Source organism: Octodon degus, unplaced genomic scaffold (genome assembly GCF_000260255.1).
Source record: "Octodon degus isolate 3935 unplaced genomic scaffold, OctDeg1.0 scaffold00007, whole genome shotgun sequence".
Taxonomy (NCBI): Eukaryota; Metazoa; Chordata; class Mammalia; order Rodentia; family Octodontidae; genus Octodon; species Octodon degus.
Window position 1 is genome coordinate 26,775,361 of NW_004524583.1, and position 13,632 is coordinate 26,788,992.

The window sequence follows — 13,632 nt, forward strand, 5'->3', positions numbered from 1 at the left end:
AAATTGAAACTTAGTTTGTCAAAGATGACATTTAGCATCCCTCCTCCCATATCTGATGTAGGTATGTTCTGCTTCTGAAATACATTTGAGTAGATGATCGAATAAATGATTTCTGAAGTGGGCCTGGACATGAAGGGGACATGTGCAGTGTGTCCACAATCCACAGACAGAATCTTAAGTGTCACTTTGGACAGGATGGAGGCATGTTTCCTAGTGGCCATCCTACCCAGGGGTAGGACCCTGGAGGTAAAATTCACAGTGACTCTCTTTTTATGTAGTAGAAGAGACTCATGTAAAGCTATTGGTGGCAGGAATGCTGCTACTTTAATAGAGTCTCATTTGAAACATTGCCCAGCACTTTATGAGGTCACTTGTAAGTTTTCAAATGGTGTACTAAGTTCTGAAATATCTAGGTAGCGACCTGCTCCTGAGGTAGGTCTCCTTAGGACAGGACAGGCCAGTGACTCTACTGAGTGAGCTCTCTGAGATCAACTGGAACATCTGTTCTCAAATATAAATTGAAACCTATTGTAAATGATGATAAGTTCTTCACACAGGAGGAAGAGAGAGACTAGCAAAACTGCTGATTTCTTGAAAAGCAATTTCCTTGTGTAGTCTAGGGAGTCCCCTTCAGCGGTGTTCCCTCAATGTCTTGGCACCAGGAGCTGGTTTTTGTAGAGGACATTTTTTTCTACCAGCCAGGGTATAGAGGGGATTTATTTTAGTTTCTTTTTATTAGTATATCTTTTGGATACACAATAATTCTATCCCCTGGTGCTAGCATCAGACCTAGGCTTTAGATTCTCACAAGGAGCACACAGCCTGGCACCTTCATGTGCACAGTTCACAGTAAGGTTCATGCTCCTAAGAAAAGCAGATGCCCAGCTGACAGGAGGCAGAGCTGAGGCCGTGATGCAAGCAATGGGGAGCTGCTGCAAGTGCAGATGAAGCTTTGAGGAGTCGCACACTGATCAGCTCTGGCTGTGCCTCGGGGACCTGACAGGCCACAGACCTTAGCAGTTTGTGGTCTCTGGGCTGGGAGCCTTTGCCCTTAAGGAAATAGAGATTAGAACAAAAGCTGCATTAGTCTGATAATTTACATTTTACTTGTGGGTTTTTTTATGTTTTTAAAAATTATTTATTTATTTATTTATTTATTTATTTATTTAGTACAGGGTCTCACTACACAGTTCAGACTCATAGTGATCTTCCTGTCTCAGCCTTCCCAGTGCTGGGATTATAGGTGTGTGCTACCATGCCCAGTCTTGGTGGCCAGAGGCAAAGTGTGCCCGAGGTTCCAGAGCCAACATGGCATGTAGTAGCAGGGATCAAACCTGGGTCCTTGCACTTGCCAGACAGGCACTTAGACCACCAAACTATCTCCTCAGCCCTTTACTTGTGGTTTTATTGATTAATATCTGCTTATCCACTCTGCTTCATGAAAGCAGAGACTTCTTGCCTAGCATTTAAAATACTGCTTTACGCCTATAATCATTTCATTGTTGTTATTTCCCTTTCATTTTGTCTCGTATTTCCCTGAAAAAAACATTGTCTTCTGTCTCTCCCTTTCTGTCTGTGACCAGCTCTTCTCCTTTGGCCATTGTCCATGTGGCATTGCCCCTCTGACTTGGCTGCAGGGTATGGTGGTAACTGTCTTAGGCACACAGAGGCATGTCACAGAATAGCCAAAGCCGTGCAGTGCCAGTGCTTTTGAGATTTGGGAGTCCTCTGTTTTCTCCAGCATGGGAACCCCTAGACTCTCTGAGCACATCTAGCAGTGGTAACAGCTCCAGTGAGCAGCTCTTTAATTTTAGTTAACACATCTTTATGAGTAAGAGCACATTTCAAGTTGCAAATAAATTTAAGTACAGTAGCCCCTTGCTGTTTTGCAGTTTTACTTTCTCAGACTCACTGTTTTGTGCATGTTTAAAAAAATATTGCTCTAAATTATTTATTGTGGATTTTTCACTGTATCTCAGGAATTTGCAATACCTACAGTATATGTATGTTGTTAAAATTACATATGTTTATGAGTTTAGAAAATAGTTAAAAACATTAGAAGTGTTTTAAAAATGTGGGAAAGGTTTATAAGAGTGTGGAAAGGGGCTGGTGAGATGGCTCAGTGGTCTAAAGCACGTACTTAGAACAAGCTTAGCAAAGCACAGGGACTGCGGTTCAATCCCCCAGCACCACATGCCAGCCCGCCCCCTGGTGGACACACACACACACACACACACACACACACACACACACACACACAAAGAGTGTGGAAAGGGGTTACAAAGCATATATAATATATATACACAACGTTGCTACTTAGCTGATGTTCAGTTGTCTGGTGGGTGTTGGGAAGGTAACCTCCATGAGAAGTCAGGGACCAACCACTACATTCTTACACATGCTATAGCTGACTGGTAATTTGAGAAAACAGAAATAAATGCTGATATTTGATTTTTGTCGTGGAGACTTCCTGTCATCACAGATCATTCTACACCCTCCATTTTTTTTAAAGGTGAACAGGGCCAAGGGTGTAACTCAGGGGTAGAGCTTTTTCCTTACTTACATCAAACCCTGTGTTTGATCCTTAGAACCACAGAAAATATACAGAGAGTGGTAGGGTTTTTATTGGTTGATTATTTTATTTAAAAACAAAAGTAATCAATAAAGAGACAGTATTCACAGAGAAGAAGCAGCACAACTCCTAGATCCTGTTTTTTAATCTGGTATTTAGAGGCCAGTTTTATAACTTCTTTCTACAAAATTTGCTTAACTCTCCAGTATTTTGGCTTGTGTGGTTGGCAACCCTATTAGGATTCTCTGGAGAAACACCAGTAGAATGGAATAGAATTTAAAGAGGGGCTTTGTTAAATTGGTCTACACAGTCGGAGGCTGTATAGCCCCACAGTGACTTGGTGCAGACCGGAGAGGTGGGCAAATCCGGAGAGTAGGTGCACTGTTACAAAAGCTGGGAACCTGAGAACAAGGGGCTGATGACGGAGCCTACTCTGTGGCTGAGAGCCTGGGAGCTCCTTGCAGAGTCACTGTCTGAATCCACATTCAAAGGCAGAAGAAGCTGGAGTCTGATGTCTGTGGGTGATGGCAGCTCCCCCAAAATGTACTTGTTCAAGAAGGAGGGGGCTTTTGTGGGAAGGGAGCATCCCCTTTTCCCCACTTTTGGTTCCATCGGGGCCCCTGTCTGTCAGGAGATGGCATCCACCTTCGGGGTTGATCTTTGCTCCTGAGCTCACTGACTATGCCCCAGTCTTCTCTGAAAACACCCCCTCAGACACACCAAAATTGTGCCTCACCAGTGCAATCAAGTTGACATCTGTCCATCCAATCAAGTTGACAATAGGATTAACTGTCACCACAAATAAATTAGAAAACCAGGACAGGCCTCCCTTCTTAGAATGTATACTAAGGGCCTGGTGAAGAGGACAGCACAGACTTTTATATTTTCAAGTAACTTTTGTACACACACACACACACACACACACACACGAGTTTCACTAGTAGGAAGCCTGCTTCAAAGCAAAAGCAATGAGATCTTTTCATTCCTCCCAGAACGTCATCCAACATGCATACGTAAAGGTAGAGCTTGAGATTTACCAAATGGGTTTCAGAGGCCAAATCCATAGTGGTGATCAATGGTACCTCCTAACGCCAGTAATGTGTGGCCCAGCAAATCATTAGAGCTCTTTTCCTGTGTAATGTATTAAAGCTATATATTCAGAGCTACTGTGACTCACATGATACATTACTTGGGGGAAAGACACACTAACTTCTCAAAGCTGTGCCGTTCACACTCAGGAGGTTTAAGTTGGCCTCCTTTTCTGCAGAAGCTGTTTGTAACATTGAGAGAGTTCTGAGAATTTGTGTTTCCCCACCAAGCATCAGTGAAACATTCCTCAAATTTGTATGATTCCTTTGTTCTAAAGGACTGTCCCAGCCTTTTACTAGGTAGGCTATGTGTTCCTGAACAAAGAAGTCATTTAGACTTTCAGTAAAGAAGCAGGGAGGCCTCTACCTTCAAGGTGACACAAAGGATGGACTGACACTGCATCTGCAAAATGGACGGCCTACAGGTTGTACCTAAATCAAGCGGCTGGCAGCTGATGCTTCCTGCAGGAGCCCTCTGATCAGCAGTCTGTGCCCAGCTTGGAGTCTTGCAATAATGATTACTTCAGTGGAGCTGCTTTGAGTGATGGGGCTCACGGCGAGTCAAGGTTGATGCCCCACACGATGCCCTCCCACTTGGAAATCCTAAGGCAGAGCCGAGTAGCAGCGCTACCCCTCTGCGCTCCCAGCCGGCTGCCCTGCTTGTCAGCCACAACAACTCCACAGCGGATCCGAGCACAGAAGTCCCTGCAGGGCAGACAGGTTCTTGGGGATGTGTTGTTTTTTCCAAAGAAAACAAAATTTCATAACAAAATAATTAGAGAATAATACCAGTTGCTACACTGTGTACTATGGTCTCAGAAGCAGGGCTAGAATGTCACACAGAGTACAAATCATTGACACAAGACCCTGTCTTCCAAAAACGAAATGAACGGATAAGGGCACAAAACTTGCTTCTTGGTGAACTAAGGGAAACCAAAAGTACCAATGCAACAAATTAACATAGATATTGAAATATTTTTGAAACAACACAATATAAAATTTGGGGAATTATTTGAACTTGTCCCTACTGCCTACTTATTTATCTTCTATCTTGCTCTTCATTTATAAAAAAAAAAAATTGAAAAAAGGGGCTGGGGAGATGGCTCACTGGAATAAGCGCTTCCCTGGCAAGCACAAGGGCCTGAGTTCAATCCCCGGTTCTGGAAAAAAAAAAATTTCATTTATATCTGCATATGTTTTGAGTTCCTTACATAAGCAAAACCATGCAACACTTACGCCTGTGTGTCTGCCTTATTTCACTTAATGCTTTATTCTTTATGGCAAGTGCGACTCCATTGTGTATAATGCTGTGTTTTCTGTATGGATTTCTCTGTTGACGGACATACGGACTGTTTCCAAGTTAGCTACTATGAGTTGTGCCGCCCTAAACATGGGGGTGTGTGTATCACCATAATGTTATGTCTCTGAGTCTTTAGGGAAACGCCGAGAAGGGGGATAGCTGAGTCAAGTGAAATTGCCCTCTCTCTCTCTCTCTCTCTCTCTCTCTCTCTCTCTCTCTCTCTCTCAATGTATTTAGTACAGGATCTACAGGATCTCACAACACAACTCGGACTCAGTGATCTCCTGTTTTCAGCCTCCCAAGTGCTGGGATTACAGGGGCACAACGCCAGGCCTGATCTCAATCACCATCTCAGCACATTCCGGGGCGGGGCCGGCACAGCATACCAGGGATCGAACCCTTGTATCTGAGCCTGGATAAGCAGGCGCTTTAGTCCGCTGAGCTAACTGTCTGGCCCAAGTGAAATTTCTTTTTTCTTTTTTCCCACTCTGTGAAATTTTTATTTTTACTTTTTTTAGGAATCTGTGATTTCCACAGTGGTTATATGAGTTTAGCCTCCTATCAGTGTGGGAGAGTTCCTTTTTGCCCTACATCTTTGCAAGTTTTTGACCTTGTGGTTTTGGCTCTTGATGCTGGAGGTGAAAACAAATAAACAAACAAACAAACAGTCATAAAATGGAAGAGACAGCCCTTTCCACAAAGGTTAATTGGCATTTTTTGTTTCAAGGATCCCAGATTCTGTCAGACCTGGCCCCCATGGAGGGGCCGGCAGTCTGATCCTGTAGTCATCGAGCTGGTAGCTACTGTCTTAGTCCCCATGTTTTGCTGTAAGGGAGTGCCACAGGCCAGGCAACTTGTATGGAACATTTCTTCCTCAAGGGTCCAGAGGCTGAGAAGCCTGACGCCAAGGTGCCAGCAACCAGCGCAGGTATCCAGGCCCTGTCGTGCTGTGGGCCGGGAGGAGAGCAGAATACAGCATCCGCATTTGTCTAGAGGATCAGCACCATGATAACACACGTGTGCATTTAGAAGGGCTTACAGGAGCAGAAGCAGGCGAGTCCCGGGAGCTCTCTGCTTGACCAGGGCGGCAGGGTCCAGAGCAGCTCTATCTGTTCCAGGGATCCCGGGATCCAGGTGCAGCTGCAGACTGCTGGCCGGATCCTCTCCCTGCAGCCCCAGGTGCCAAGCTGCCTGCAGACAGCCTGTACTGAAGCTGAAGAGACCGAAGCACAACCTCCAAATGCCACAGCCAAGAGCCACGCTCCTCTGACCAAAAGGGCCACGGCCTCCCCCTTTCCCTGTTTCTCTATCCAAGCCAGAAGCCCGTCCACTGGCTGTGGACCTTCCCTCTTCAGCTGCGGTCCTGGTCGCAGGCCACAGGCACATTGAGCCTTAGCTACCAGCTAAGTGGTTTTTAATTAAGTCAAGCTAAGATATCACAGTTAAAGATCATAGGGAGGCTGAATTAATATTTATTTTTGTGCATCCTTCTCTTGTCATAGCAAAGACACTCTTACAGTAATAGCAGAATCTATTCATGAGGGCAGGTTGAACCTCTTACGAGAACTAAAGAAAGTCCTACTTTTTTTGAACTTAGGGCTTTCAGATTGAGTAGTTATATACCCAATTGTTTCTACTTTCTAAAACTTTTGACACTGGGTCTTGTGAAGTCTCTAAGTTGCCCAGGATGGGCATGAATGTTTGATCCTCCTGCCTTAGCCTCTCAGAGTTGTTAGGAGTACAGACGCGTAGATGTGTCCCGCTTCGTAACAGTTGCTCTGAGAGTCACCTTTCCAATCCTTTGGGGGATGCATTTACACCAGAGTAGATACCTTTTAAAAATTACTTCACTAAAAAAAAAAAAAAAAAAAAAAAAAAAAAACAATAGGGAAATCAGCAAGCTTGTGCAGATAAAAAAAAAAAAAAAAAAAAAAAAAAATTATGTCACTTGCGTTAGTTTAGAAACCTGCCTGCGTCTTATGGGAGCAACTTGGGGAACGGTCCCATTTGTTATATTTGTGACAATAACACAAATAGCAAAATTTTCCATAATTTTTCTAGTCTGATGCAGCCTCTGTTTTACTTTTTTAGAAGTCTCTCCAAGCTTTATCCTTTGCATGAAAGTGTAATTATTATTTAAATATTAATTTTCATGCAATTATATCTAACTGCATAGGTATAATATTAACTTAGATTGATTTTATTCAAAAACGACGAGTATGTACACATTATAAAAGTTCAAAATAATACAGACCTAGAAAGCTATAAGTGAAAGTCTCCTATTACCTCACCTAAATCTTTGTTTTTATTATTTTTTTTCAAAAATGAAATCCTCTGCAGGTATTGCCTGTGACTTCTTTTTATTTACTTAGTATATCTTTAGGGACTTTGTCAGTCCTTAAACTGAGCGCTGCAATCTGCCGTTCTTCACTTAGTAATGTCATGAATATTTCTTCCAGTTGCCAGATATTTTCATGATTGTCATGTTGAGCAATGGGTCTGAGGCGCAGGAGTAAGACCCGGTCGCCTACTGCACCGCACACAGTGTCATCCTGAGCGTCAGGCGTGCGGACGCCGGGTTGGCAGTGCCAGAAGGTTCTGCTTCCGGTTCCGGGTTCCGAGCTGGGAGTCAGCCCTCTCCTCTGGGCTGGATACTGACGCGAGCCCCCCCTACTTCTTTCTGGAAGGGGAAGGCTGAGCTACTTGCCGACCTGAGGCTGAGGACTAGGTGTTCGGAGGCGGTTGCGCTGCTGTGGGTTGCCTGCCTCTTTACTTCTTATCACAGGAAAGAAGTCACTGTCTTCAGTGTCGTCACCATTGTTGGGCTCTGCTGTGGCTGCTGCACGCCCTGGCTTGCTCCTTCACCCAGCCAACTTAGCTCCAGTCCTTGGCTGTGGGGTGCAGAGCCTGGTCTTCACAACTTTAGGTAGCATTTATGGGGACACTTACTACACATGTGCTCGTGCCCGGGAGGTCCCATGTCTTCTTAGGTGGTAGTCACAGCCCTTCAGAGAAGATACTTCCCTCGTGTTGCAGGTGAAGAAACCAGAACTCAAGGATGAAGTAACCTGCTCAACAGCTGCCGCGCGGCACACTCCAGAGCCTCTTTGCCACCCTCTGAGCTGCTAGGGAAAGGGGACTCCGAAACACTTCTTGGAGAAGCCAGAAAATGCACTCAAATGACACCCAGTTCTCACAACCACACTATACATGTGTATGCATGCATGCATGTATGTTTGATTCTTAATTACTTTTACTTGAGTTTCAGAAAGATCAAGACTTTAATGCAATGAACAGAGCCCGACATGTATTGGGCACTGTGTTTGAGGGCTTCCTTGGGGCCAAGGCAGCATGGTGGCTTGAGGCAGGATCTAGCTGCAAGGAGAGCAGAATTTTCTAGAACTAAGACAGTTGGAAAGGCTGCTGTCACCCCCCCCCCTCCAACCTTCTGGCAGCAGAATGTTCCAGATAGATCGGTTTCTATAAAATTCTCTTGAGGAATCCCAGGGTTTAAGTTCTGGGGAAGAGAAAGAGGAAATGGACAAAAGACACGGCCTGAAAAAGCCATTTTTCAGTCTCCCTGGCTCAGGTCCAAAATAATGATTAGTTACAGGACACAGTGTATTTGCTACTTGTCCAGTTTTCCCAGCATAAAGAAGAAAGCATGAAACGGCGACCTTTACCATGCGACTGGAGGTAGAGGTGTTCGTCGGAGCCCTGCAGGGAGCAGCGGTGGAGAAGGCGGACTCCGGCGCAGGGCCTGCAGCGCCTGCTCGGCGGAGGGCCGGATCTGCACATCCAGGTGCTTGGACAGCACCACTGTGCGATGCCAGCTGTCCTTGCGCCGCCGAGTCACCTGAGCCTGCTGAAGCCGCTCAGGGGCGTCAAGAGTGCTCACGGGGTGAGGCTACGACACCTGGAGCATGTTCCTCTCGAAGACTGTACCTGTCTCCTGTTCTTTCTTGGTCCTCCCAGTATGTGTATGGCTGAAATTGAAATCATTAATATTTCCTGGTGATACGCCTTCCCCAGAGTTCTCAATGTACCTAGGAATTTCTTTTTTCTTTTTCTTTTTCTGTATTTTAGGGAAGGGTCTGCAGGGTGTCCAGGGTCTCACTACTAGATCGGACTCGTGGTGATTCTCCTGTTTATAGCCTCCCAAGAGCTGGGATTACAGGCGCGCCACCACTCCCAGTCCCAATTTCTGTCTAAGTGCGCCCCTGGGGCGGGGCCGGAGAGGCAGGCCCGGCCCCTGTGCTTGCTTGCAAGCACTTTAATTCGCTGAGCTATTTGGCCGGCCCTATACCTAGCAATTTCTAAGGAAACATACGCTGAATATGACAGTGATGTGACTGGAAGCCAAAGGGGCTACTTTAAAATATTAATTATAGGGCTGGCCAGATAGTTTAGTGGACTAAGCACCTGCTTAGGCAGAGCGCAGCAGCAGGGTGCGCTGAGAAGAGATTGAGACTGGGTGTGGTGGTGCGCACCTCTAATGCCAGCGCTTGGGAGGCTGAAAACAGGAGAATCACTGCGAGTCCTACCTGTGAGGTGAGACCCTGTAGACCTTATACTAAATTATATATATATATATAACATATATATATGTTATATATATATGTTATACCCAAGGAGGGTAACAAGACCAAAGGGAGTCCCCAAGACTTTTACATTAAATGTGTTGCTTGTGTTTTTCTTTACAGTGAGTCTATGCTAATTTTTTACTTTTACAATTACGTTTTTATTTTGGTAAAAAGAGAAGGCAAACTTTGCATAATGCATATTAAATGTGATTCTTGAATTCAGTTATTGGAAACTGTAGGATCTCATTAATCTTTTAATTAAAAGAGCAATCCAGCATAATGTCACATGTTGAAAAATTTTGAATGATGAGATGGGTTGGCGTTGGCATCTCCTTCTAGGATGGAAGCTGTTGGCACTGGGAATGGACAGGAAATGCTTTGTGAACAGTGGTTGACCGCTTAGTGAGTGCTCGGTGCCTGAGAACAGCGGCTAGCTCGTGCTAGGTACCGTTACTAATTCCTTTTTATCTCCTGCTTGCATTTTGCAAATGCACCTTGGTTTGACCTCTGGAGTGCTATGAATATGTTCTTGCCGCAGTTGGAACCTGAGTTAAAAGGAATTTTTCTTCACGATAATTTTTGTGGGGATTGATTTAGAAGTTAATGGAACGGTGAGAGGTTGAAAGACAAGAATTTAAGCAATTGCCAGCGGGATGCCCTTCTGATTTATATCCAGTGTCTCCACTTCTAGGCTGTGCTTGGAGCTCAGATATCTTTGGTGAGGGTGGGAGTATCTGTCTGTGTGTGTGTGTGTGTGTGTGTGTGTGTGTGTGTGTGTGTATCTACCCAGGCCCACTGTGGGTTAAGAGATGTACAAAGTCCTTTTACACGAGAATGTCCCTTCAGTTCTTTCTCTAAAAAATTTAGTTTTGGGGCCAGCAAGATAGCTCAGCGGACTAAAGTGCCTGCTTAGGCAAGCGCAGGGACCGCGGTTTGATACCCAGCACCACGTGCCACACCGGCCCCGCCCCCAGGCACGCTGAGCTGGTCATTGAGTCCAGGTGTGGTGGCGCATACCTGTAATCCCAGTGCTGGAGAGGCTGAAAACAGGAGGGTCACTGAGTCCAAGCTGCATAGTAAGACCTTGTAACAACCAAATACATTAAAAAAAAAAAAAAAAAAAAAACAATTAAAAAGTCATTTCCCCCTGTGACCTGACAGAGGTAACCTGGGTATTGTCCTACTGGGTACAGTCACATACGTCAAAATGAGCATGGTTGATGTGCTAAACATGGACAGGAGAACATAGTAATGCAGAGGGAGCCATGGCATTGGGCTTGTGTGAGAGCAGTGACTCTTGATATGATTACCTTCCTTGAGGGGACCTGGCAGGGTTCCCAGGCTAGGGAAGATACCTGACCTACTTCATACAGTCTCCTCTTCCCCAGGCCCCTGGGAAACCCCAAAGAAGAGGCTGAGGGTGGCTCTGTGGTCTGCTACATGGACTGCCCAGCGAGAAGGAGGCTTCCCCTCCTGAGATACAATTTCCTGGATTACATCTCTTACCTGGGTTACACCTATTACACCCTGGGTTATATCCTGTTTCCTGGGTGACACCATTTCCTGAGTTCTACCTGTTACCTGGGTTACTTATACCTGTACATGACATAACATGATTCTTCACCCCATTCCCTACCTTCCCTTCTACCCCTCTTCACTTTCTTATTTACAAAAGCTTTGTTTCCATTTTTTTCTTATCTCTTATTTTCCTTTTCCCCTCCCCCTTTAGTAGTTCCCTTCCTGATTTGAACATTTTCTCCTATTTCACAATATCTATTACACACTTTGGTCCTTATTTACACTTATAGCTTTTTATATCAAAGGAACCAAGCAGTATTTACACATGTGTCAAATTTGTTTCACTTAAGAGTATGGTCTCAAGGTGCATCCATTTACCTAGAAATGTCTCAAGTTTATCCTTCTGTATATTAGGGTAGCACACCACTGTACATAAAACCACATCTTTCTCCATTCACCTGTTGATGGGCATTTGGGCTGGTTCCAAGATTTTGCTACTATAAACTGTGCACCATAGATGTGACTGTGCATATACTGCTGTGATAGATGCTTTTAATTCTTTTGAGATAAAATGCCAAGAAGGGAAATAGCTGGGTTGAATGGAGCCTCTAGGCCTAGTTCTTCTGAGGAATCGCTATGTGGACTTCCACAGCGGCTGCACCAGTGTGCTTTCCAGAAAAAGTGCAGAAGGATTCCTTTTTCCCACATCCTCACCAGCATTTGTTATTGGCTGATTTCTTGATAACAGCCATTCTTCCCAGGTTGAGCTGGAATCTCACTTTTGTTTAATTTGCATGTCTCAAATGACTAGTGATGTTGAACACTTTCTCATATATTTATTTGCTGTTTGTACTTCTTCATCTGAGAAATGTAATTCATCTCTGATGCCCATTTTTGGATTGGGTCTTTAAATTTGGGGAGGAGGTCTATTTTTTGGGGCGTATTTTATATATGCTACATAGTAGTCTTTTGTCTGAGGAATAACTGAAAATTTTTTTTCCCCACACTGTGGGTTGTCTCTTCATTGTTGTTGGTTTCCCTTGCTGTGCAGGAGCTTTTTAAAGGATAAGATGTCAGTTGTTGATTCTCTTTTTTTTAGTTTAGATATCATCAGTTTATTATAAAAGAGACATGGAAATTATGTACATGATGAAAGACGCAGAATTTCAGTGGAATGGGCAGCGTTGTGTGACGCCACTTCAACAGTGATTTATTTCACTCTACATATTTTCCAAGAATGTCACCATCTCTAAACAAGAAATAATCCTTGTTGTCTAGAACTACTTTGGTGCCTCCATATTCTGGAAGAAGAACTTTATCTCCAACTTTCACACTAACTGGTTGGATCTCTCTACCCTTCCCCTTGGAGCCGGACCCCACAGCGACCACAGTTGCCTACAGCACTTTGCCTTGAGATTTTTTCTGGAAGCATAATGCCTTCTTTGGTGACACTTTCAGCTGTGCTCCTTTCAACCAACATGTGGTCAAACAGTGGGAGAAACTTCCGAAATGCCTGTCCTGCCATGGCTCCTGCCCTGCAGCTCGTTCCACCACCACGCCGCCTCTGCAAGGAGCAGTTGTTGATTATTTATTTAATTTTTTTGTGGAACTGGGGATTGAACTCAGGCCCTTGAACTTGCCAGGCAAGCACTAATTCTACTAAGCCATCTCCCCAGCCCCTTAGTTGTTGATTCTTTATGATATTTTCTATGCAGTTCAGGATTCATTTATAAAGTCTGTGCCTACACCAAGAGTTCAATAGCTTTACATGTTATACCTTCCAGGAGATTTAATGTTTCTGTCTCAATATTTAGATCTTTCATCCATTTTGATTTTAGTTTAGTGCATGGTGAAAGATATGAATGTAATTTTAATCTTCAGCATGTAGGAAGCCAATATTTCCAGCATCATTTATGAAAGAGTCTACCTTTCTTCCAGTATACATGTTTGGGCCCTTTGTCAAATATAAGGCAGGTAAGTATATCTGGAGTTGTTCCTTCATCTTTTAGTCTGTTCCACTGATTCTCAGGACTGTTTTTTGCCAGTGCCATGCAGGTTTTTTTTTTTTTTTGCATTTTAGGGAAGAGTCTACAGGGTGTTCAGAGTCTCACTACTAGATTGTACTCATAGTGATCTGCCTGTTTATATCCTCCCAAGAACTGGGATTACAGGTGCGCACCACCATGCCCAGTTTCAATTGCCATCTCAGTGCACTGGGGGTGGGGCGGGCACAGCAGGCCTGGGGATCGAACCCCTGGCTCTTGCACCTGCTTTCAGGCACTTTAATCTGCTGAACTATTTGGCTGGACCTCCATGAAGTTTTTAACACAATAGCTTTGTAGTATAAATTCAAGTCTGGGATTGTGATTCCCTCTCCTTTGCCTTTGTTACCCAGAATTTCGTTTGTTATTCTAGGTCTCTTCTGGTTCTAAATGAATTGTAAGATTGTTTTCTCTAATTCTTTAAGACATGATGTTGGGATTTTTATCAGAATTGTATTAAATCTGTACAACAGTTTTCAGTATAGCCATTTTCACTATATTGGTTCTTCCCACCCAAGCTCAAGGAATA

The 13,632-nt window shown here is 44.2% G+C and overlaps 1 pseudogene; it reads right to left on the reverse strand.

Annotated features, from left to right (window-relative positions):
- Nucleotides 1-12,180: 12,180 nt before the first annotated feature.
- On the reverse strand, nt 12,181-12,586 carry LOC101589725 (annotated as a pseudogene).
- Nucleotides 12,587-13,632: the final 1,046 nt, after the last annotated feature.